The sequence below is a fragment of the Tachypleus tridentatus genome, chromosome 2 (assembly GCF_004210375.1).
Source record: "Tachypleus tridentatus isolate NWPU-2018 chromosome 2, ASM421037v1, whole genome shotgun sequence".
Lineage (NCBI taxonomy): Eukaryota > Metazoa > Arthropoda > Merostomata > Xiphosura > Limulidae > Tachypleus > Tachypleus tridentatus.
This window is the reverse complement of record NC_134826.1, coordinates 131362499-131386896: the sequence shown is the minus strand read 5'-3', so window position 1 is coordinate 131386896 and position 24398 is coordinate 131362499. Positions and strand designations below refer to the sequence as shown.

At 31.5% G+C, this 24398-nt stretch overlaps 1 long non-coding RNA gene across 3 annotated transcripts; it reads left to right on the top strand.

Moving 5' to 3' along the window:
• The first annotated feature begins 1776 nt into the window (after positions 1 to 1776).
• On the top strand, positions 1777 to 19852 carry LOC143245116 (uncharacterized). 3 transcript variants are annotated; one of them, XR_013025476.1, is made up of 5 exons: positions 1794 to 2051; positions 3122 to 3255; positions 8243 to 9074; positions 16382 to 16460; positions 19447 to 19852. It is a non-coding gene; the product is annotated as an uncharacterized LOC143245116 (long non-coding RNA). The 3 variants fall into 3 exon arrangements; XR_013025475.1 differs by having other exon boundaries at positions 1777 to 2051; positions 8243 to 16460; XR_013025477.1 differs by lacking the exon at positions 1794 to 2051 and adding an exon at positions 2189 to 2359 and having other exon boundaries at positions 8243 to 16460.
• The last annotated feature ends 4546 nt before the right edge of the window (positions 19853 to 24398 follow it).

Below are 24398 nucleotides of genomic sequence, written 5' to 3'. Positions count from 1 at the left end.
CATATATTTCTCTTTAAAATAACAAATATATCCCTTTTGCGTTTCTTTTTTTGAAGAGTATATATATTTCATGCCAGTATTATGTACATATATTATTTTATTGTACCGTGTTTAATAAAATAATCTGAATTGGATTTAATATCTTCCCTTTGACTATTCGTATAGAAAAGACAACTGTCAAAAAGCCTTCATTTCTCTATCGGTTGTTTCTTACACTTAATAAATGAGGAACGTTGCAATTCAGTGAAAAAAAAATCCCCGTGGTTACTTAGCATACCTAAGTACTTTTTTTACTGAATGTACCCCTTGAATCAAAACCAGGATTGTAGCCACAGCAACTGTACAGAAACAGGAGAGGCGACAACAATTACAAAAGTACTGAATTAACAGTATAATAACATACACTCATATATATATCATACAATAATGAACTCTTGCTTATATGTATGATACTGGAAACATTTTTTTATTACGCGATGAGTAATCCCCAATTTAGTGAAATTTATATCCTGTGTGCATGCAGATTTGCAGTAGAGGTCACGATTTTTCCGTTTCCCGTCACGAAGAGCTTTATTTTTCTCTATTGTAATTTACATAAAAACACTGGGTAGCTGAATTTGCTGCGTTTAGTGAAGCAAATGGAAGTTGTAGAGGTCACACGCGGATTAGATGTTTACACAAGTGAAAAACTGTCATTTGTGGCCAGAAATTGAGAAAAACTTGAAAAAAAAAGTTCTGTAAGTGGTGCTATTTGTTTACAAACACGCAGGGTGCAAATATGATGCCATGAATACGTCACATGCTGATCTAATTGTTTTTCACGAATTGCAGAGTTACAAAGCGATGAATAGCGTCATCACCATTAATTAGCACGTTGCCTATTCACGTTGCTCACCATTAGCTAAGTAAATATCTTTGGCATGCTTTTATCTTTGGACAAGAAAAAAAATCAACAGGTTGCAAATCGCTCATAGCCACGATGCACTGACATCCCTACCAATCGCTTGTACACCAAATGAGCAATGGCGCTGTGAATAGTCAGCTAGTATATATAAGGTCCTGGAAATCCAGTCATTTTACAAATAATTGCGGTGAAAAATGCAATTGATCTTATTAAAATATGACACAGAATGGCAAAAGATGGTTGGATGTAAATGGTCAACTAGATACTTATGTTGCACATACTCTCTGGTCCAAGGGATTGAGTTAACTTCCTATTTTATATTTATTCATATCTGTTTTAGGGGAAATTATCTTTGAATTGATTCAATGGGCGTCTGGTAGTTATATAATTCGCATTTTTTGTATTATTAGTACATAAAGTTGAGTAAAAATCACATTTGCTCTACTGTCAAAACCATTGTCACACTTACGATTCGACAAGTATCAATATAAAACAAGGGTAGACGAATACTTTGTATGTCGACGAAAAATTGCATTTGTATATTTCTTATTCAGGTATTATGTTTTCTGCAATTAAGTTTATAAAGTTATAGAATATGTGAGTTACAACGAAGTTGAACTAGAAATGCGAGTCGTAATTAGATCAGATTGTGTAACAGTAGACTCCCAGATGAAGAGTGAAAACTTTCAAGTAAGAATTAGAAAAATTTACAGAAAATTAGAAAAAATTTTAAGGTTTAATTCAAGTGTTACCTTTCATCGCATATTTAACTAAATTTGATTTAAAATATTGTTTGAAGTAGGCTTTTACTTCAGTGATAATTTTTTTATTTTTAGCCATCTATTCCTTGTATTATGAAAATACGGTAGAAAAATTTTCTTTCAATTTCGTACTTAAATAGATTTATATTTTACCAAAAGTACGCTTTTTTGTTGAATGTATTTTGATAAGTTATTGACTGGTATATTATTACCTTTAAGTGACATTGGTCAGTTGAGGAACGAGCAAAAATAATTCAATAGATTATTTACTCCTACGTTGAAGTAACGTACAAGAGATAGGAGTTGTTATTTGTACATCACAATATAGAACAGAGGGTTAAAGAAATGGGGTAATATTACTTCAAGTGTTGTAAGTAAGTGGAGAGGTAAGGAGACGTTTTATAAACAAAAATATAGGCAATTTTTTGTGTCATGGTTATATTATCATCTCATAAACTTGCACTGTTAAAGTGCTTTTGTTTTCTTTTTTTTAGATATAGGTTCAACTACTTAAAGATTGTATGTTTATAACAGTATTCTTAGATCAATATAAAATACTAATTTATTAAAAATATATATTTTAAACTACTAATAATTTATTATGTTCAAATAACGCTTTAACTTCTGTTGTGAAATGAATTTACCACTGCAACGGGAGTGACTACTGATACAAGACAGAAACAACAAGTAAAACGTAAATAGGTTTTTCTATTTTTTAATTGTGGTGCCTTTTTTTTTATAGAATATCATATTATTTCAAGTATGTGTTTGTTTAAATTGTTAAAATAATAAATTATCAAGCCATCTCAGGTTAATGTTTATTAATATGTGCATTAGGTTGATAAGACGTCAACAAACGTATGTGTACTAAAATTAGGTCTTAAATTAGTTATTTCACACACAGAGAAGGATGGTGTAGCAATAGAACTAATACTGATGTGTATTACTTTTTTTTTTTGAATAACCAAAAATATAAGTATTTGTCTACAAAGTTATGAAAATATACAAATTTAATGACTAAATATTAGGAAAATATGTTTAAAATTTGAATTGTAGTGTCAGTAATTTTTCGAATAACATTAAAACTAAAAATTTGTTTAAATTGAATGGGTTTAGAACTTATACAATTGATAGGCATAATTTGAAAATAAATTATTATAAGAATAGATTTAAAAATTGCAAATTTTAGAATTTTAAAATCAGAGTGTTGCTCCTTCTGAATATTGATTGGATTAATGAATGAATTTTGAGACATCTGATGTTATTGGACTCCTTTTTTGTTGCTTAAAGATAACCAGGAGTGTTTTGTTTTTTTGGTTAATCAACAAAAGATTAAGTGTAACAAGTTTGATTTTAATCAAATTCTCAAAACAAGCAATAAACCTATGTGATGTAAAAGATAAAATTTATTACCTGAGAGACTGGTAAACATATATTTTGTGCTACTAATTTATAGGTAGTGCCTTTGAGCAACAGAAACTCCAAGCCTGGCAACCAATACTTTCTGCAAGAACTGTTTTACCATCTTTCTTTATAACTGGATTGGCATTTATTCCAATTGGAATAGGTTCACTTGTATGTTCTAATAAGGTAAGTTCTAGTTGCAGTAGTAGTTAATTTTGTAAAATTGTAATAGATGAGATTGTCTATTTTTATTATTTTTTATGAATATTACATCACTAAGCAGTTGTGTAAATATATAATTTCTAATATCACAGATACTGTTTGTGAATTACAAATTTCTTAATTTGAACACTGGATGCTGGTGTGTGTTTGTATGTGTCATAATTGAATTAACTCTTTGTCACATGTAGGAAAATAATCAACTGATTACCCCTACCCTACATCTTTGGTTTGCTTCCAACTCACTCTCATCGACTTATCTAGAAAATTGTGGTAACAGAGAGGGAATTGTAATTCAGCATGACGTGCATTTTGGCTTACTTTAAGTGTACTACAAGCTATGACTTTTAAAATTCTTACCTTTGTTATTGTTTGTTTTAACAAGTAGCACATATGTTATACACTTTATGTATAAATCTCTTACCTTTTGGTGGCTTTAGTTTATTTTATATCACTTGTAAGAACCCATTGTCTTACGTGATTATTCTTATTTTATTGCTTTGTACAATGTTGAGTTTTGTTGGTTTTACTGTTGTAAATCAGTATACATGTAACAACATTACATTTAAGTCTAATTTTTATTCTACATGCATTATAATAATAATGATTTATTTGTTTAACAGACATCTGACAAAGAGCAAAAATTAAATCATCTTAACTGTTTAGTGTATGCCCCAAACTTGATAAATAATTTATCTCATATGAATAAATTGCATATTGATTGTAACTTTCCCATTTCACTTAAATAAAACTTTATTTAGTGTCAAAATGCTATATTAAAATATTAGCTTTTGAAAATATTTAACATTTATTAGATTTTGAAAATTGGAATAGTTCTCTTTGATTAAGTTTATATTGGATGGTTGAGTACATAGTCACTACATAATATTAATTTAAAAATGCTGACTTACAGATTCTCTTCCTAATATTATGGAATTTAGTTGTAAAAAACTATAAATCTTTTAAGCAGGCATGAATGCATAGTGTTTTTTATTTCACTTTCTATAATTTCTGTCTGTTTTGTGAGAAGTATGTTTGAATAAAACTGACTTGTATTAAGTTAGCATTATTTTCTGTCCATTACTAAGTATGAGATTCTCATTAGGTAAGTTAAATCATCTGAGGGACTAACAAGTGAAATCTACTATCAATTAAGGATCTGGCCAGTTGTAAGAAGTTGAACATAGAATTAATACTTATATATTATTAATTGACTTTTATACAGGTAAATAATGGAGAAAGCTGGCTATAAGACCATTTCTTACCTGTATTTTTGCTGAAATATTTTAATGTGTACTACACAATTTTTTGCTTTCTTTCACGGAAGGTTATAAGTGGAAGATGATTAAATTAACTTTCAGTATTCTTCCTAGGTTCAAGAGTTTCAAATAGATTATAATTACTGTTAAACAAAAAGGGAGATGTGCTGAAGTCATCAAGAATCATTTTAGAATCAAATGCATCCGTAAAACTGAATTCAGTCTTACTAAAGATTTTGAGGTAAAGGACTCAAACTGATTTTTTTAAGTCAAAAAAGGTTAAAGTGGCATACTGATTTAATGCAAGTATCTTTACTGAATTATTTCAAATAAATTTTCTTATTGAATTAAGTATTTTAGGTATAAGTATATCACCAGAAAATGTTTGCTTTGATTAAACAGTAGAGCAGAACCACCTTTATCATCAACGCTAGATACAAAATGAAGCTGTATCAAGTTTTAAAGCTACTTCTATACCAGACATCAACAAATCCCAGGTTGTTATGGTGGCTGAAAATTTTATTTTGACATCTAGTATTGTCTCCTACTTTATTCATGCCTAAGGCTGTGCTAAGTAGAACTCAAACTTCCAAGAGTCCAGAACTATTTTTGCATTTTATGAGTCCTAATTCAAACTTTGTTTCCAGGATTTTAATGGCGAATTCAGCACTTCATTTTTTCTCAGGAATGAATCACTGAGATTGCACAACATATTACTAATTTTGTGCCTTTTTTTCCTTTCTTTTAATTTGCCAATTAGTGCATGTGTTTATATTCAGATGGGATTAGTTAGTTCAGGTAATACTATCAAGTGGTTGTTGGCATGCACTTGTTGCTCTGAAAGTAAGTACTTATACAGTAGTTTCCATTTCCCAGTACAAATTTAGATTAGGCACACTTGGCACTCGAGGTTGTGGGCTGGCTCCTAGATCTGAAAATATTTGTCAAAACCAGTTTTAAACCATCTGTGTAGATTCTTGTCATATGGACTGGGTTTTCATAAATATTTAGAAGCTAGGGTACGTTCATTCACTATTGATGTGATGTCTATTGGCAAGAAAAGTTCTGTTTTTACGTAGCGTTTTTGTCAGTTGCAGTTTCTGGCTTTGAGATAAATCTCAAGTGTTGAACTTTGAAATTATTGAAGGCTTAATTAAAAATTTGTACACTGTTGGGACTCGGCATATGAAGCAAAACAAAAACTCAACATATTAATAAACCAAATAAACACACCCACAAAACTATGCTCACCCAATAAAATTAGCAATGAACTCAACAAAATAAAACAAACTTTATCAACATCAACAAATTTCCTCTAAAAACTGTTGAAAAAATTATATGCATATGCATAGATCAACAACAAATAAACAATAATAAATTCCTGAGATAAACTACAAAACTTACATTGATGCATACCATATATTCCCAATATCAGCAAAAAATAACTAACACTTGGAAAAACTAATAACAAAACACAACATTCTAGTAAATACCAAAATTTATTCAAAACCAGGTACAGAACTAAAAAGTCCATACTATGTAAAAACTGCATTGACAAATACAACACCAACATAATTTATAAAATACAATGCAAATGTCATGACTTTTATATGGGAGAAACAAGCAGAAAAATGGAAACCAGATTCAAAGAACACAAAAAACACCTTCACACATTTTTGAACATTGCAAATCAAATAAACACAACATAGCCATAAAATCACCCAGATATTAAGTACGGAAATAAATATAAACAAATGCAAAATCAAAGAAGCCCTACTTATACAACAACTAAAGTCAAAATTAAACCAGTGTAAAGGAACAACTTTATACCTATAATAATTAATAACCTAACATCTAACTGCAACACCCCCTACAATCCCGTACCCGTTTAGACTCTCGTCCCTAAGACGTGCCTGGCAACAATCAGTTGCAAACTTTCTTTTTGTTAACATGAAGATAACCTGAAAAGGTTGAAACATTGTTATCCACTTTATTTTGATAAAAGTGTTAATACCCATACCAGCTGTCCTGAGATACATTTTTTTAGCTGAGAGACATCAAATGCTGTCCCTAAGACTTCAACGTTGAAATGTGAACTTGAGTGAAGGTTCTCTTGGTTTTCAAATGAGCACCAAAAATGTGCATTATACATGTAAGTGAACACATTGCACATTGTGTTAGGGGGAGATGCACTGGTACAACTATTATAAAAACAAAAACTTTATTCTGCCTTAATATAATGGAAGTTTTATAAACTGTACTTCAGTAGTCTTCCTGTGCATCCATTGTTTGTTTTCTGAATTTGGAAGTTTTTTATGATTCCATCCTATTTACATACTCTTAAAATAATAAACATGCAGTAAAGTAATTACTGTATTATCATACACTGTCAACCATGTGAATATCTATGCAGTTGTACAAACCAGCTTATTTTTGTAATGCTACTGTTGAGACAAATATAGAGTAGTTTGTACTGTAAATTAATAAGTGAATATGAAACTGCCCTACAACATCATAGATAGCCACAGAGATGCATATATGTATATACTACCCAATACAAAAATAATTTAAAAAAAAAACACAATTTCTGAAAGAAAATAACATCATAAGAGAAAGGAAAAACAAACAATTTTCACTTTTTTTTATTTCTTGACACCAAAGTTGTACCATTCTAAAACTAGAAACTTGTAATGATGTGACACTGTTAAGAAATATTCAGAGCATGTTACAAAACAAGGAAAATTAAGTTTCCTTTAAGCATGGGCCTGGCATGGCCAGGTGGTTAGGGAGCTTGATTTGTAATGTGATGGTCACAGGTTCGAATTCCTGTGACACCAAGCATGCTCGTTCTATTTGTTGGTAAATGAGTGGCTCAAGAGTTGGCAATGGGTGTAGATGACTAGCTGCCTTCTCTTTAAGTTTTCACTGCTAAATTAAGAATGACTAGCACAGATGACCCTTGTGTAGCTTTGTACAAAATTCCAAACTAAGTGGTCTAACCAACTAAGTTCTTCACATTCCAAGCTGTAAAGCAACTTGTGTTTGTCCATAAAAAAACCAAAAACTTTTCCAACTTCCTGATCCTGAAAATCATGAAGCTCTCAGGAATTCTTTGGCATAACTTTTAGTTTATTTAATTTTTAACTTTTTTGAATTTGACATTCATTTCAATTTTCCACATTAGGTACCTGTTTAGTGTCTACTTCCAGAAATTTAATTTCCAAGAAACTTAGGGTTTCTTGGGTTATGATGCAGACATACAGAGGATTTAGAAATATAAGTTAGATAAAATATTAAAATAGTAATGCTAATATTAAGAAGCTGACCAGCTGGGGTTGAATTTAAATTTTATGCTAATGTACAGAAGGTATGCATAGTAAATGATGTCCATGGATGCTGTCCTTCCAACTCTCTGAAACAAACAAAATAAATGCCACTGTTTGCAGGTAGACCTTTATAAGTTTTAATCAGAATGCCAGTAAAACATTATTTGTAACTAACCAGAGTACCTGTCCCCAGGATTATTAAAATAGAAATATATTTATTTTAAAGTAATATAACTTTTCTTCATTATATTAAAAATACAATATTTTTGTTAATAGGTGAACAGATTGTACATAATATATAGCAGAATAAGAAGCTACAGATCAGTTTTTTCATTTTTTCTTTTAATTAAATGATATTTTTTTCTTCAGCATTTAAGAAAACTGCTAAACAACCCAATTTGGAAACACCTGTTTGGCAGCTAGACCCTTCTCATCCAGAAAGTAATGAATACCGAATGAAGATTTGATCGTATGGCTGTATACTGCAGCCTTGCCCACTTTACACAAATTGTACCAAAGAGTTGAATACAAAAGAGAAAGGATTTAAGAATCATCTCCCTAAAGGCACATATCACTTGGTTGTCCAATACAATATTCTCTGTTGTTATCCATTTGTTTTCTCTTTTCCATAATATCTAAACTAATCTCTCTTTAATATAAGCACTTGTCAGCCTTTAAGACTATAATGGTTTTACATTAAGCAGTGATTTAGAGCTGATTTGTTTTGTGAAATAGAAGGTTTATTGTTACATAAACTCCATTTTCATGACATCACATATAAAATATAATGACTGCTTGGGTACCTTGTAACAATTTTAAATTTGTTGAAAATTTACATGATTTAGGATAGAATATATATTTTCAGTCTTTGTCAAGATTTATATTTGTAAAACATCCAATAGTGAAATATTCTTTATAGGTTTATCAGTAATAAAATAAATGAAGAATATGTTAGTGTGTGATTAGAAATATATTTCTATCAAAAAAGTATTGGATGAACTGAAACTAACATGACTTTTAAATACCTATACTCTTGAATAGTATTTTTTATTGTCACCTCTAAATATGAACCAGTATTTTGCAAACTTGTGATAACTAGTGTTTTATAACTAGCAGGACAAAGATTTCACTCTTTTTTTTTTTACAGGAAGAATAAAGCATTATTTACAAGTTGTAATTAATGATGGAGTAATATACAAAGGTATGTGATTAATTAGCTATTAGCTATTTAATCTCTAGAACATCTCAGGAACATCTTGTTCCTGAGTTTAAACTTGTGATATTTGACAACAAGTACTGTCAGGTTTTCATGGATGAGGTGATACTTTCTTCTTTTTTTTCACTAAATATTTGTACTTATTTCTGGTATAGTAAGTATAGATCATTAAATGAAACTATAAAAGTAGTTTTAATCAAAGAGATCATAATTTTTCCAAACTGAGTAAAATTTTAATTTGAAATTTACTAACCATATTGGCTTTGCAGAATGTCTAACCTCAAGAAATCAAACTTAATGTGAATGAAATTTATCGTGTGACCTTTTTTAAAGGGGTTTGACAAAATGATTGACTTTATACAACACCACATGGTTGGGTGGAAAGAACCCATTTTTAGGAATAACCTATATTGTTGTTGATAGTATTTGTCTTATTCTGTTCATTATGTTTCTACAGAGGTCAAAGTAAAGTGAACCTTATAACTGAAAACAATCATCACATATTCTACCTTAAATAAAATTTTCAGCATTTGTAGATGTGTAAACTACTAAAGTGAGTTTTGGCAACAGCCAGATGATTTTTTTTTCATCACGAATTAAAAAGCCCCATTGACATTGTTAGGATAATTTGAATTTGCTAATAGATTACTCATAACTCTCTTGATTAATCTTTTCCTTGACTAATAAACCCAAAAACTTTCAATTCAGATTAGTTCACAATCTGTAATATCTCAGCTAATGCATCTCAGAAATGAGAATTATCTCAATATAACTACATCACAATAATTCAGAATTCCTAAGTATTACAAGTTCAACATGAAAGATGAAAGTCCAAAACTTAATTTGACTAAAGATGTTGAAAAATTACTTGTCAGAGCTTAAAGTGGAAGTAACTTGGACTGTTATAGATGGGAGATTTAGTCCATGAATATTTCTTATGTAGTATTTAAGAAGACGATTAGTTTCTCTTACATTGCATTTTTTATGAAAACATAAATCATTCTTTGATGAAGATGATAATTGGTCTTTTTGCTTCATAAAATTTAGTTGATTGATTGAATAGTTTGAGCTTTATTAGAACATAGATGCACATGTATGTTAAGTTCTAAACAGTAATGAACAGTTATGTTGCTAAGAAAACTCATTAAATAAAAAAAAAAACACAACTCAATAAAAAGAAACTTGATAACCTAAGATTTTGTTTCATATTTTTTAAAGGTAAGTCTTCTATTTTATCCCTATTAACATATATTTGATATGATATTTTTATAATAGTTAATTGAAAAAGTAAGAAACTTGGTAACAAGAGTTATTTTGGTTTTTTTAAATAAGACTTCTTCATCCTCTGAAGAAAGGTCATTCTTAAAAAAGTGTTTGGGTTATAAGGATTCTCGTTTCTTGATTATAATTTTAACATTCCAGGTGAAATTAATTTTCTAATAATGAAGTTAAGAAAACGAATGTGATTTTTTAATCTTTATGTTCCACAGCATGAATTTTATGTTCATAACTCTTCATCTTTTCCTTGACTAATAAACTCAAAAACTTTCAGATCAGTTTAAATCTGTAATATCTCTGCCAATGCATCTTGGAAATGAGGATTATCTTAGTATATCTAGATCCAAATAATTCAAAATTCCTAAGTATTAGAGGTGTTTTGAATGATAAAACAAAAGAGTTTAAGAGTAACTTAAGAGCAACATGTTTAAATGAATTTGGATACTGCCTTGTATCAGTGGATTAGTTCACTATTTAAAGGTTCTGTTTAAAGCTTTTAGACTACTGTGAATGGAACAGTCTAGTATATGTAGATAACTTTTGTCTGAACTATTAAGCTAAGGAAATAAAATTTGAAGATTGCCTAAAGCATAAGATGGAGATTTTGATGTATGTGAAGTTCTGTATTCCAAGGAATACAAATTAGATGCAAGATTTTAGGTTATATTTATCCTAACATTATCTGCATTAAATGAGTTTGATATATGATGAGAAAGGAAAATTTTTATATATTTTTCAAGCTAAATATAAACAAGATTATAAAAAATATAATATATATATTTCATGAAATCTCTCTATACTTCCATTAAGCCTTAATGGCATAATGGAAAATTTTACCAAAAAAACCCCTTACTGACTTCATTCACTTGTTTCAATTCCAAGAACATGTTGGATTTAGAAGAATTGATCATTACCTTGTATATTCCATTATTTTGATTGTGTAGAGAATTAGCCACTTTTAAATAAATTTTTCATCACTTTTGCTGAACAACAAAAAAAATTTAGATAATTAACTTTCATATATGTCAAAATGTATAAAAATATTATAGATCTAAAAAAAACAAAAATGCAAATAAATATGAGGCTTAGAAATGCATGGTTCTCAAGAATAATTTATAATAATTGTAAAAGAATTTTGTCTATTACAATTTCCATAGTCATGAGTATAATAGATGTATGGAATGGTTAATTGAAATACTTTCACAAGCAAGTCTTATTGAGTCTTGGGTATCCGTATGAAGGTAAGGAGTCATATTATAAGGTGAAAAGGGTTGTCATAAATGTGAAACAAAGCATGTTACTTTGTAGCTTATTTATAACTTTTGTATATTTCCAGATTTTCTTTGTACAAATTAGTTGATGTGTTGCTTTTACTTTTTCATGTACTCTGTTTTGATACATTTGAACACAGGTTGAAGAAAACTATATTAAAAGTTTAATAACAAATGCACAATGCTTTATATTTGATAATAACAGATTGTACATGTATATTTATTACACTTGTAATGAAATTTTCATTACCCGTTCTAGCTATCTTCAGTCTTTGTTGTCTCAAAGTGGATTCCTTGTGATAAAATTAAATATTTTATGCTTCATAACGTCGAAATTAATCAGCAGTGCTTTATTACTTTAGTTGTAGATTGTAATATTTGTCCTTTATAATCCAGTATTGATAAAAAAATATTATTGACCAACAAAGTAAGAAGAGTATACTCCATATTAAATCTTCTGTTGGAAAGCTTTCATTTGCTTCTTCTGAGAATTTGGAGAAGTTGGTTGGAATTACTTGGTAGTATAATAATTATAGCTCTAGACAGATGGCTTTTTTTTTCCTACATATTCACTCGTGTATAATTTACTATCCTTATAAGAAAAAATGACATCATAGAATTGTTGTATCACTCTTGTGGTCATTAATAATTTCATAGTGTCAGTAAACTGAGTAAGTCATTAAATATGAAATACATGTAATAGATATTCTCTGTACACCCAGTAAATGTTAATAACTATATTTGCACTAAAATCTTGTGTCTTGTCCTGTTTTTAACAACTTATGTATAGATTTAGAAATATTTAGTTTGTTTAATTGATATTGTCTTACCCCAGAAAATTCCATTTGAATGTTTTAAATGTATGCTTCAGAGTTCCACTATTCTCTTGCCTCTTTATGTGTAACTTCAGGGTATTTAATTGACAGAGAAAACTTGGGTTATATGATGTTATTGACATGGTTAGTCACCTGTAGCTGTTGGTAACAAAATTAGTTTGATAAATACACAAGTATTTGTGTGGGTGTAAACTTGTTGAAATAATTTTAAGTTTGTATGTTGTAATGTGTATTTTTTTATAGATTCTCTCCTATATAGGTAGATTCAGTTAACCCATTTAAAATAATGATCATAGCCATAATCATACCACAGTTACATTGGGCCATGTTCTTTGTATTTTTGAAGATACATTTCAGTATTACTGTTTGTTTTTGATAAAGCCTAAAGCTTGTATAATCAACATACCATTATCTGTAATCTCAGAAGTATTCTCTTAGTGTTTGTAATGAAATTTTTTTTACATATGGATACTATTTTTGTTGGTTAAAAACTCACTTTTAAGGATCTTGCAGGCCAAAAGGAGAACAAAAATATCACTTTACTTTATAAGTATTAATATATATTAACTACTTTTTATAATAAAAACCAATAACCTGGAAAGTTGTAATGTCAGACTGGATAAAAGGGGAACATTTGATCAGATTTTCATACATGTTTCTAAGTGCTTTGGTTATTGCTGTTAGTACAACAGACTTTCTCAGGAACAAAATTTTGTTCACTTTGCATGAGAACCTTGTTTCTTAGCAGTCCATAATTATAGTATGCTGTTGTTCCACAGTAATTGGTCTAATATTCTATAAATTTCCTGTTTCCTTGATATGACAGAGTTAATGCATGTTTGATGCTTGTAGATATGTTCATTGCAAAATTAAATTTAGTTTGTTTTTTTATATTGAGTTTTTTTTCCATAACAAAATATTCATTGCATTTTAAAGAGTGGATACTGAACTTTATTTACTATTTATTTATAGGAAATATAGTTTATCATTTGACTCGTTGCTGAGTTATACTGGTTTGGGGGAATTCTACTCTTCATCAGAAATACTAGATAACAACAAGACTAGGCTCTTTGTAGTGGTTCATTGAATATTATTCAGTTTTGCAACTTTATATTATGACAGTGGTCACAGATATTGAATATCTGTGAATCAGTGGTAGCTGACAATGTTATTTCTTTTGTGAGGAGTGGACACAGCTTTTGGTAGCTGACAACATTACTTCTCTTGTGAGAAGTGGACAGTTGAGCTATAGTAGTTGACAATGTTACATGATTTTGCTAGGAATGAAAAATGGGTAACATTCGTTCATTTTTCCTTCCTTTAGTGAAATGTAATATAATTTGAAATTTGTGATGTCACTTACGTTTCTATTCATTCAGCACACAATTAACCATCAAGAAGGATACAACACACATACACACACATATATTAGGCAAGAAAAAAATGTTATCCTAATCAGTTTTTCTTACTAATTTTACTGTTAGTATGCTGTTTGAAAGCAAAATGCAGAATATAAAGGTATTTTACCTTTTCAAAACAATAGATCAGATATTTAAGTTAATAAATCTGTTGCAGGAAAAAAAAACGTAGAGAGGGGTGAAGGTTTGTTTTTTTAATCTGCACTTATTAATTTGCCTATGCTATTAACGTTCACACCAGTCTAAGTTAGTCAGGACTGTTCTTGTTGTTTTTAACTGTAAAAGAATAATGGGAAACACTTTAGAGTAGGAGGTGGTATGTGTGGAATTAAAACTTAAACTTAATTTAGCTGTTCTAAACAATTATGTTTTCTTTGGCACAAGATCCTTTCTATTCGGGGATTTTGAGAATTCTGCTTTTCCACAGAACTTAATTTTCTAATACTTAAGTATAGAGTTATTTGTTGTATCGTTTGTTAAATATATTGTTTTATGTAGTAATTTGTATTAAACTTTGTTTTGTTGTGAATTTCTACTTCTGTTGTTAATGTACAAGTTTGTTTATCATAACGTTAAAAAACATTGTGACGTTCCCATAGAAACATACATGTAATTAGAAATAACGCCAGCTGTCTCTTGCTTGTCTACAGGTGAAGTGAGTAAATCACGATGACATGTACAGAGATTGTTTTCTTCTTGTTGTGTTTAGTCTCACTCGCATGTCTATTAATTTTAAAAAGCCTTTTTCGTGACATCGGTTTACAGCAGATTAACTACTATTTTTAATAATAAAATTATGGGTTAAGAGTAATAAGTTAGGAACTTTTCCCCCGTGAGTAATGTGAAGCGTGTAATGTATAATACGTATAAACTGGATCGTTTTATTTTACTTCCTAGGTGTGTGTGGATTTTCAACTATTTAAGTAGAAAATTACACGTGCGTTAAAATAAAACCAAAATTAATTAAGAAATAATGCCACGTGATGAATTATAATTGAAACCAGAAATATACGTTTTAAGTAGAGAAATTCTAAAAGCTCTGAAAATAATCATACATATATATCATTATAAAAATTCGGGTTTTATCCCTGCGACGGGCACGGCATAGATAACCACAACTGTAAGACTAGGGCCCTGTATGGTCAGGTGGTTAAGGCATTCGACTCGTAATTTTAGGGTCGCGGGTTCGAATCCCCATCGCACTAAACACGCTCGCCCTTTCAACCGTGGGGGCGTTATAACGGTACAATCAATCCTACTATTCGTTGGTAAGAGTAGCCGAAGCGTTGGCGGTGGGTGATGATGACTAGCTGCCTTCTCTAGTCTTACACTGCTAAATTAGAGATGGCTAGCGCAGATAGCTCTCGGGTAGCTTTGCGCGAAATTTAACACAAACTTTTAACACGAAACAAACGAATACTATGTGACTTATTTTTTACGGACTAATATTATCTAACTATTTACTATAATTTCACTGGAAAACAGTCATTAGCGAAGCCATGAAAGAATATATATTCAAATTACTAAATAAATAAATAAACCTGTATTATGGCAGTTCACATCCTTTATATATAATTCGAACATCTCAGTATTTTGCAGTAACACTTGAATGATCTTTCTGTTACCATAGCTTTCTTAATCAATGCAGGTCGTGTCGCTCGAAAAACACCTTGGTTACAGTCAGATTGTATTTCTTTGTTTTTGATCAACCATTATCGTGTTCCTCTGGACTTCGAGAAAATCGTAAAATTTGCCCAATACCATGATTTAATTTAAAAGTATTAATAATATTAATTATATAAACCCAACGGAACTGGGTTAGGTAGATTCAACTTAATTGAAACGTTCCAACATTATCAAAGCAAACTTCGCATAAAGCACACACACAAAAAGCGCACACAAATATCGTTGTTCTACAGAGTGGCCCGTAAGTCCCTACCCATCCATATATGTTATGTATCCAGTGTATCTGTGTGCTGTCCCTCATTCTCGCTGCATAATATTATGCGACGCCATGCTCTGAGACATTTTCAAGTGTAAATGGGCTTACATTGGCCATATTTCTCTGAGAAAAAAAAATTATAATACATGCGTAATTGAATATAACATAACATATGGATGGGTAGGAACTTACGGGCTACCCTGTATCAATCTTCTGAATGACTACAATTGGCTCAGAGGAATGGAAACCTAATTACAAGACGCGTGACTGCAAAAAATGAAATTTTGAAATCGCTCAGTTTGCAGAATTTGGTTTGTGTGATATATCACCACGACAATAATTAAGTAGAGCACAATAGTGAAAAATGTGAATGAAGAATTTCAAATTAAAAAATGTCACCTTGGTTACATGCCTGCATACTGTTCTTTACCTCTGTTTATATTGTGATCATGTGACTATGTACTATCTGGGCGGCAAAGACAACACTTCAGACAAGAAAACGCACCTCTATAAAACGTTTTTCGTTGTTTTTTTTTTTAACTTATAGATGTGACTAAAATCATTTTGGCCTCTGTACCTCTATACTTTGAAATGAAGATCCACACAATCAGTAAATGATGCTCAAGGTAAGAATTCTCGTTATTTATTTAAATTTTAATAAAGTGCTTCATATACAAATTACGAAACAATACTGTGCATATTTTGTTAATTAGATAATTTACACGTGACAGTTTTGAATGTTCGAAACAAACAGGCAAGAAAATCCTCGATTTAGATAGGTCCTTATTTATGATGTTGTTTGAGTACAGTGGTTGGGAAAAAAACAACTGATATAATCGCATGATTACATTCAAATCGTAATTCACGTTAGTGTATTCATTTTTATGGTTGCATAGATAAAGTGAATGCTGACTGGTCAGTACTTTAGTATTTACACTTTTACTAACGTTTTCGACTATTTCTTTTTATTGAAATGTGGAACAAAATACGTGTTGTCAAGTGATTATGGAAGAAAATGTGCCCAGAGATTTTTGTCGGAATAAAGTACGAACGTAAATTTGGCCTCACAAGTTAGTGCCTTTGCGTATGTGATTTGTTTTATATTTTATTTTAGTTACTGTATTATCAAAATGTGCTTTATTTGACTTTATAATGTAATGAAGGTTTTTGTAACATATTTTTGAGTATTTTATGTTTTTGAATTTACCAACTCTTAGTTAGGTAATATTGTTAAAGAGAAATTTTGCTCTTGATGAAATAGTACAGGGTGTGCAGGAAGGTCTGGCTTGGCCAGGTGGTTTTGGCGCTCGACTCGTAATCTGAGTGACGGTCAATCTCACTATTCGTTGTTAAAAGGGTTAGCGGTGGGTGGTAATGACTAGCCGCTTTCCTGCTAGTCTTACATAACTAAATTATGGACGGCTAGCGCAGATAGCCCTCTTACAGCTTTGCTCAAAATTCAAAACAAATTTACGAATATATCGTATTATTACGTTTATATTCCATTTATCTCCGTACGGGTTTAAATAAACATAACGGTGTACAACTCGTTCGCTCTTTACAATTAATGCCTCCCCCCGCTGGTATAGCAGTAAGTCTGTGGAGTTACAACGCTAAAATTAGGGGTTCGATTCCACTTGGTGGACTCAGCAGATAGCCCGATGTGGCTTAGCTATAAAAAAACACACAATTAATGCATGATTGTTTTTTTTCCTGTTTCATATTCTGCTTTTAAATAAGGGGGATCCTTGAACGTAGTTTTTAAATAAGGGGATATCCTTGAACGTAGTTTTTAATGATGATTTCAGAAATATAAACTAAAATGTGAAGAAATGAAACTAAATATATATTTTTATTTTGCTAGGTTATATCAGTCTGTGTGAGGTGAGATCAGGTTTGACTAATTAGTAAATAATTAAATGTTTATCTAAATAAAAATTTATATTAAAAATGCTCTCAAAATAGAAATATTTCCCCTTAAAATCAGTTCTCCAAAATTTAATTTACAATTCTAAAATCATCATTAAAAATTATATATATATAATTTAACTCTGTTCACGAAACGGAAAACATCCCACTATTGTATCACCTTCATAAGGTATTACAGTCTTATTAGCGAGATAACATATAAAAAGTTCCAGATTTTAATATAGTACTCATGAATATATTACCTTTATACCAACAAAACTAGGATTTCAATAGTAGTTTTACAAGTATTCTGTGCATGGCAATTAATATTACCTTTCCAATCTTGCTTATTTTTACTTACACGCGAAAGTGTTATCGCAGTTGAAGATTTCTTCTCCCATTATATCTGAAACAAGCAGACATAACGGTTAATATTTTGCAAACCTCGACGTTTTCTTTCTGTAACGTGCAGTAAATTTTTATTCGGTTAACCTTCGAATACATAATCATGTAAGAAAATATTGAAACAGTTATTTAAAATTCGGCGATGTTTTCGGATTGAACATTATTTATTTTAAATGCGTTATTTTTCTGTCTTGAAAAACTTATTTCTCGTGTATCACTTTTACAATGTTGATAGGTAATCATTCATTCATTCGTGCATTTGTCGTAAGAACACAGTTGGCTGTCATATATATCAACGATTTTTCAGGTAGATTTTCAGCTCAGGGCTATGACGACTTTTTATGCTTTAGGGCTCATATTCTTCATTTATAGATTTGCAACTCGAAGTTATTGTAAGTTACTTATGCCTTTGAGGTTCTTCACTTAAACCTTTATATCGGAGTATGACGTACTTTCTTACCTTTGGTGTGTTGTGAAAGTGTTAGTGTCGTTCTTGGAAGTTTCGTATGTTTCTGGTAGGCTTCCGTTTTGTTCTTCATCGACTAAACCTTGCTTTATGACGAAAATCAATCTTCCAAATTATAACTACCTCGAATGTCATTATACAGGGTGGCCCGTAAGTCCCTACCCATTCATATATCTTATTATTCCGGTGTCTGTGCTGTTCCTCATTCTCGCTGCATAATATTATGCGACGCCATGTTCTGTGAGACATTTTCCTCAACATAGCAGGGGTTATTGTTCCAAATGTCGCGGTAACAGCTGCCTTCAACTCATCATTAGTATTATAACGTTGTTTATAATAACATATGGATGAGTAGGGACTTACGGGCCACCCTGTAGATTAATGTTGCCTTAGCTCAAAGTTACAAAATGGGCTATTGAGCTCTGTACGTTTTGAATCGAATCCTATATTTTAGCGTTGTAAGTCCGTGAACTTATCCTCTGCTTACTTGACATAGCGTACAGCCTCAGAATCTCGTAATCCGGCACTGTCATTATAAATGTGAGTGTATGCATTGTTATTTCAATTTAATATTTTGTTTGCTTGAAAATATTAAAACTTTGCATTTTACACTTTCCAAAGTGTATTCGTTATTTAAGGTTTGTTTACAAAAAAGTCATTATCGCTCGGTAAAAGCCTTTATGGTACTGTTTGTTGATATAAATATTTTCAGCAATTTGAAAGCTTAACTATGTCACAACTAGAAGGATGATATTTAAACAATCGTCCTGGCGGTATGTTTATACTTTAAATACTGTTTTACTGACTTTATTTTCTGAAAATGTTTCTGTCAGCTTCAAATCGGTTGGGATGTAACTACCCGAAACACCCTGGGAAGATGAAACCCGCAGAACTGACCTCTAGCGACTTACAGATTTTGGAACTTCATCGTTTACTTGGGATAAGTATCAGAATATCAATGTTTATAAGACTACATTAATGTGTACACTTTTAAAATAAAAATAGAAAACTCAGAGAAAACGTTTGTTTATGAAACGAACTACATATCACATGAAAGTTACGATTGATTTCAGTTATGTTTTATCTTTGTTTTATTTACTTGTACAGTCAAATCAGTTGAGAATAAGTTTTTTGTTGTACTTAACGATACGTTTAATTATTCATTGATAATTTGACCAGTTATTTTTTATTGTGTAATAATGTAATGTTTGTTAATAAAGTTTGTCTCAAAAAGACTGATTAATAGTCCAAACAATCGTCATTAATTTAACTAATTACTTTTAAACGTCGGTATTGTAAACAAAATTCTTTCTCACTTTACAAACCTGGGACGGGTGTGGCCTAATATAAAGTGTGTTTGACAGCGAATCCGTTGCTTCACATTTTGATACTGTGGGTGCATTGTAGAAGTGACGGTCAAATCCCACTATTCAGTTAGAGTAACCCATGAGGCAGTGACGGCGCCAAGGGGGGGCTTGAGTCCCCAAAAATAAGCCAAGCCCCCCTCCCCCAATACTGTTACCTATATATATTCATAAAATATGGAAAAAACAATCGTCGTTGTTGCTTAACAATTAACATCAAAGAGACATAGATCTGTAGAACTCAACGTCTTCATTAAGATTTTCTTTATTATGTATTACCTTGGGTGGAATTTAAGTGAGCATTCTCTTTCACATATATGCATATTTTCATAAACAGATTTCTAATTTGTAATAATGAATTATTAATCAGAGTACGAGTTTCCAATGAAAACTGCATTGAAAATGCAGTTCAAAATAGCACACCTTTCTGAAATGTACCTTGGTATTTACATTATTATAATTTACCATCTATACTTCATATTGATGGTATTTTGGGAAGCCTCTCCACAGTTTACCTCAGCCCCCCCCCCCTTCAACGAAAATATCCTGGCGCCGCCACTGTCATGAGGTGTTGATGAGTGCTGTTTAATTTTAAAGTTGTCCAATAGTTTGCAACTTATCTATTCATTTTTTAAAAACTTGTTATTAAATAATGGGTTAGTCGTTTAAGAAATATTTTACATTACACTTTAACAGAGATGGTTTACGTGATTTGAACCAAATTCCGTCTTAGAATACATTGTTTAAAGTTTGACTTCAGTAAACCTACTGTGTATAAAGTGTTTGGAACATTTTAAAGTATTAACATCAAAATACAATAGAACATTTAAAAACACAGTAGAAAGATAATGAATCAGAGTCATTTAAAAATGAAATAGTCTAAAATATTTGTTAAAATTCAAATGTATTTTTAATTTAATGTATTGCCAGTATACTGTAATTTCACAGCTGAAAAAGCAATCACAGCAGTGTAACGATAACTAACCATAAAATCTTGTTTGAGCCAATGAATAACAACATTGTTATTTTCATAATTTACACCACGTGTTAATGCTAGATTTGGTTCAGAGATGGCGCTAATATATATATATATATTTTTTTTTTACCACGTCATTACTTATAATGGTTATTGAACGAGTAACAGCTTTATTTTGTTACCTTCGCGAACACAGTAAACCAATAACATTCATTCGTATGATTATGGTTAGAGCCTCCGGTTCATTTCTGTTTGACCTTGTGGTTAGGACGCTCGACTTACAATCTGGTGGAAGTAAAATCTAAACCCGTGGCCGAGCGAAAAAGGCTCGCCCCTTCAGCTGTGGGGTCGTTATAATATAACTGTTATAGTCCTACTATCCTTATGTCAAGAGTTGACGGTAGATGGTGTTGACTAACTGTATTTACTCCTGTCTATCACTTCAAATTAGGTCGACTAATGCGGATAGCCTTCGATTAACTTCGCGTGAAATTCAGCAACAAACTGTTTAAACAAGGAAAAATACGGAATTCATTTTGCTTCGTTTTTGGTTTTTTTTTAATTTAAACGATTGATATTTCATGCCGTTGAAGTGTGTGTTCGTCAAGAAAAATGTTTGAAAATATTTTACGGCCTATTTTCTTAGCGTTTGTGCTTTCTTACAGCAAAGCCACATCAGGCTATCTCCTGAGCCCACCGAGGGGAATCGAACTCCTGATTTTAGCATTGTAAACCCGTAAACTTACCGTTGTATCAGCGGGGGGTTGTTTTTTAGCCTTTCTTATATTATTATTTTGATTTGTTTGTTGTTGTTTTTTTTGTTTTGTTTTTTTGAATAGTTACAGCTATCTATATTTTGTCCACTATGGCTCTTTCTAATACGATAACTCCATTTGGAAGGGAATGATTTCCTTCAAGGGGAATTGTTTTTCGTTTCTATTTTGGAAGATGTCAGGGTAATGACGTTTTAGGCACCAGGGATCCTAAACATCGTACAATAACAAACAACTCTAGATCCCTGGTGGACGTTCGGAGAACTGTAACTGTAGAAAATAATTATCTTTAAAATACTTCATATCTTTAATCCCCAAGGGAAATATTACCTTATGAATTAAGTATTCCTTAAAAAATTATTTTTTTTATTTTTCATTTGCATACATTAAAACAAAATTAAAAATCGCATAAGAGAAAATGTGATAATTTCTTTTCAGGCAGATTAGCCCTAACGATGGTAACTGTTACCAAAACTAGTCTTTCTCTTAAGAAAAATGTGAATGGCATTTAATAGCGACCTCCAGGGATACAGCGGTGTTTCTGTAGACTTATACCGCTAGAAACCAGATTTCCATACTCGTGGTGGGCAAAGCACAGTCCCCCGCTAGTGCAGCGATAAGTCTACGGATTTACAACGCTAAAATCAAGGGGTCGATTCCCCTCGGTGGATTCAGCAGATAGCCCGATGTGGCTTTGCTATAAGAAAACACACACGCAAAGTTTAAAACAAACAACAATATCTAAAGATATTCATAGCACTGATAAAACAATATTCATAAATTTAAATATGTATTCCGATTAAAACATTCGCATATAGGATCACATACAGAAGATGTAATGGTTTTCAAACGAGACCCAAAACTCGAGCACTTTTGAATAGTTTACTATTCTTTTCTTCAGAAGCATAAAGTGGACCATTCGAAAGTGTTCGAGTCTTGGGTCTCGTTTTAAAACCATTATATATCATGACTGATACAAAATGTAATTGTTGTTGAATGATTGGGTTCATACTGCTATACCTGGTATTTATTACCACAATAACGATTTATATAGTGCTTTATAAGGTTTCATCATACAGAATCCACTTATATTTTAATTTTGTAATTAACACTATTTCAATACAGAAAATTACAAGAACATATAAAAAAGGGTAAAGGCACGCACTGTGTTTTTGTGTATCTGTCAGAGTATTTTTTTATAATCCAGAAGAATATAGCCTTTGTTGAGCTTGAGGGCGCATAACGCTAGGATTCGGGGTTTGCTACACATAATATGTCGCACTTTCGCTGAACAAAGTTGCGCAATATAAAGCGTTTCACTGTAACCACGTTTCTGAATTAAGTTTTCGCCCTAAGTTTTGAATACCAGAAACTATTTTTCGTCTGTTTCAACAAACGCAAATATTTTAATAGAACTTAGGTTGTAAAAATATCTGCATATCCAGCAATATGAGTTGACATCTTACAAATTTGCTTTGAACGCCAATGCTTGGAATGTCTATAAATCACGTACGCATAATGTTTTGTTTTTGGAATTTCGTACAAAGTAACATGACGCCTTTTTTTTTTCGCTAGTCACCCCAAATTTAGCAGTCTAAGGCTAGAGGGAAGGCAGCTAGTCATCACTACCCACCACCAACTCTTGAGCTACTCTTTTACCAACGGATAGTGGGATTAGTCGTACAATATAGCGCTCCCACTGCTGAAAAGGCGACCATGTTTGGTGGGACGGGGATTCGATCCCGAGTCCTTCATACTGCGAGTCGAGCGTCCTCACCACCTGGCCATGTCAGGCTGGAGTCCATGACACTATAGCTACGATTTTCACCACACACTGATGCACTATGTATCGTTTGGACCTGACAACAGTTAATTGTTTTTTTATCAATAACTACTTGATTATAGCAAGTAAGTTAGAATAAAAACTTAGAAAATAGTTTAAGTGGTCTTATATACCTGTGAAACAAAGTATAGGTATGCAGTGCCATGAAAGAAATCCCAATAAAACAGAAAATTGTGACCATTGGAATATTCAGTTGTTCTCCCATCGCTATTTGTTAGTGTTTTCGGCCGTAATTCCAATAATACCTCACATGGTTCGGCCGTTTAAGGGGATACATGTCAGTTGTTAATCCGTATCAGCTAACAATGCGAAATACTTTTTACTAGTGTTATAAATAAAATAACACACGTAACATGCATGAATTAAACATTGTAACAACGTTATTAATGAAATTAACTTGCAAGCTTATTATTAAAGACTGGTGTAATTTTAACTTATAATTATATGAGCAAAACAAAAGGTTTTGAAATAATGTTTTAAACACTTGAAGAGTATCTGTTCTCCTCTTTAAAAGCCTCAGGACGCGCGCACTGGCCTTGTGGTAGAGCTCTTAATTTTCGGGTTGACCAGCCTGGCGAGAATACGAGCGATACCATTAAAAATTTCCCCATACTTTAAGCTGTGGCCGCATTTTAAAAAGTGACAGCCAATCCCTCACGTAGACGACTGAATTCTTTTTCTGGTCAATAGTCCAGAATCAGGAATAGCGACAGGCTGCTCTCCTATAAATATCAAATGCAAATATTTTTCAGAATTTTTTTCGAACAAGAGAAAAGCGACGTATTTTCACATGGCAGTACCTAATTTTTGTGATAGACTAGAGAGAAAA